This window comes from Anolis sagrei, chromosome 13 (assembly GCF_037176765.1).
Source record: "Anolis sagrei isolate rAnoSag1 chromosome 13, rAnoSag1.mat, whole genome shotgun sequence".
Classification (NCBI taxonomy): domain Eukaryota; kingdom Metazoa; phylum Chordata; class Lepidosauria; order Squamata; family Dactyloidae; genus Anolis; species Anolis sagrei.
The window spans coordinates 7563403-7566579 of NC_090033.1; positions in this window are offsets into that span (position 1 = coordinate 7563403).

Here is a 3177-nt window from a genome sequence, read left to right on the forward strand (position 1 = left end):
GAGTATGGTGGACTCAAACAATAATGGATCTGGACCTAACTTGGAATGAATACTCAATATGCCCAAATGTGTACACTGGCGGAGTTTGGGAAAATAGACCTTGACATTTGGGAGTTGTAGTTGCTGGGATTTATAGTTCACCTACAATCAAAGAGTATTCTGAATGCCACCAACGATGGAATTGAACTGAACTTGGCACACAGAACTTCCATGACCGACAGAAAATTTAGGAAGGGTTTGGTGGGCATTGATCTTGAGTTTGGTGGGTATTGACCTTGAGTTTGGGAGTTGTAGTTCACCTCCATCCAGAGAGCACTGTGGACTCAAACGATGATGGATCTGAACCAAACTTGGCATGAATACTCAATATTCCCAAATGTGAACACTGCTGGAGTTTGGGGAAAATAGACCTTGACATTTGGGAGTTGTAATTGCTGGGATTTATAGTTCACCTGCAAACAAAGAGCATTCTGAACGCCACCAACAATGGAATTGAACTGAACTTGGCACACAGAACTTCCACGACCGACAGAAAATACGGGAAGGGTTTGGTGGGCATTGACCTTGAGTTTGGTGGGTATTGACCTTGAGTTTGGGAGTTGTAGTTCACCTCCATCCAGAGAGCACTGTGGACTCAAACGATGATGGATCTGAACCAAACTTGGCATGAATACTCAATATTCCCAAATGTGAACACTGCTGGAGTTTGGGGAAAATAGACCTTGACATTTGGGAGTTGTAATTGCTGGGATTTATAGTTCACCTGCAAACAAAGAGCATTCTGAACGCCACCAACAATGGAATTGAACTGAACTTGGCACACAGAACTTCCACGACCGACAGAAAATACGGGAAAGGTTTGGTGGGCATTGACCTTGAGTTTGGTGGGTATTGACCTTGAGTTTGGGAGTTGTAGTTCACCTCCATCCAGAGAGCACTGTGGACTCAAACAATGATGGATATGGACCAAAGTTGGCATGAATACTCAATATTCCCAAATGTGAACACTGCTGGAGTTTGGGGGAGATAGACCTTGACATTTGGGAGTTGTAGTTGCTGGGATTTATAGTTCACCTGCAAACAAAGAGCAGTCCAATCTTCTCCAACGATGGAATTGAACCATGCTTGGTACTTGAAATAAATAAATAAATAAACACTGCTGGAGTTTGGGGAAATAGACCTTGACATTTGGGAGTTGCAGTTGCTGGGATTTATAGTTCACCTGCAAATAAAGAGCAGTCTGATCTCCTCCAACGATGGAATTGAACCATACTTGGTACACAGAACTCCCACAACTGACAGAAAACACAGGAAGGGTTTGGTGGGCATTGACCTTGAGTTTGGGAGTTGTAGTTCACCTCCATCCAGAGAGCACTGTGGACTCAAACGATGATGGATCTGGACCAAACTTGGCATGAATACTCAATATGCCCAAATGTGAACACTGGTGGAGTTTGGGGAAAACAGACTTTGCAATTTGGGAGTTGTAGTTGTTGGGATTTATAGTTCACCTGCAATCAGAGAGCATTCTGAACTCCACCAACAATGGAATTGAACTGAACTCGGCACACAGAACTTACACGACAAAGAGAAAATACTGGAAGGGTATGGTGGGCATTGACCTTGAGTTTTGTGGGTATTGACCTTGAGATTGGGATTTGTAGTTAACCTACATCTAGAGAGTATGGTGGACTCAAACAATGATGGATCTGGACCGAACTTGGCACGAATACTGAATAGGCCCAAATGTGAACTCTGGTAGAGTTTTTGGGGAAAACAGACTTTGCCATTTGGGAGTTGTAGTTGTTGGGATTTATAGTTCACCTACTATCAAAGAACATTCTGAACTCCTCCAATGATGGAATTGTACCAAACTTGGCACACAGACTCCCACGAGCGACGGAAAATACAGGAAGGGTTTGGTGGGCACTGACCTTGAGTTTGAGAGTTGTAGTTCACCTGCATCCAGCGAGCCCAATGACATTGATAACCCAGGAACAAAAACCATGTTACATAGTGCAACAACAACAAGAGCCTCTCTCTCCCCGAAGCCTCCGCCCATGTAAGGCTGCATACCTCCACTCACCCATTTCCAGGCTCGATGCCAAGCCAGGCTGTGTGCTGCCGGGAATGTGCCCGGTGGGTCCTGGGGAGGGCGGCATGGGCGAGCACAGTCACCCTATGACTCGTAGGCAGCAAGCGAGGGGGGCCGGAGGCACCACACAGTCCGGCCAGGCCCTCACCCCAGGAGCCGGGTCGGAGCTATATGTAGCCGCTGGCTCACCTCCTGCGCATGGCATCGCATTGCATGGCATGGCAGGGACACGGCTGAGTCACGTTTGGTTCCCGGAGGCCAGCCGGATGACCCTCCAGCCGCCCAGGGTCACACCCAAGGCCCCCTTCCTCACAAGAGCCCCCCTGGCAGCAAAGGTCATTGTCAATGCTGTTGGAAAAAGCATTGTTATGTATATAATTCAGATTGCTTACTATATTGTAAGTATGCTGATGATAACGTAGTCCATGCACATTCAGAAGGAGACTTACATCTGTCATAGAGTCCCAATATTGCTGATGATAACACAGTCTGTGCACATTCAGAAGATCTACAATGTCTGTGCATTCAGAAGAAGACCTACAACGTCTATGCCGATGATAACGCAGTGTATGCTCTTCCACATCAAGACTTACAATGTCTATTATAGAACTCCAATATGCCAATGATAACACAGTCTACGCTCTTTCACAAGAAGATCTCCAATGTCTATTATAGAACTCCAATATGCCGATGGTAATGCAGTCCGTGTGCATTCAGAAGAAGACCGACAACGTCTCTTATAGAATGCCAATATGCTGATGATAACCCAATCTATGCGCATTTAGAAGACCTACAATGTCTGTCATACAACTCCAATATGCTGATGATAATGCAGTCTGTGTGAATTCAGAAGAAGACCTATAATGTCTGTTACAGAACTCCAATATGCCAATGATAACACAGTCTGTGCTCTTTCAGAACAAGACCTACAACGTCTCTTATAGAATGCCAATATGCCGATGATAACCCAATCTATGCGCATTCAGAAGACCTACAATGTCTGTTATAGAACTCCAATATGCCAATGATAATGCAGTCCATGCGCATTCAGAAGAAGACGTACAATGTCTGTTATAGAACTC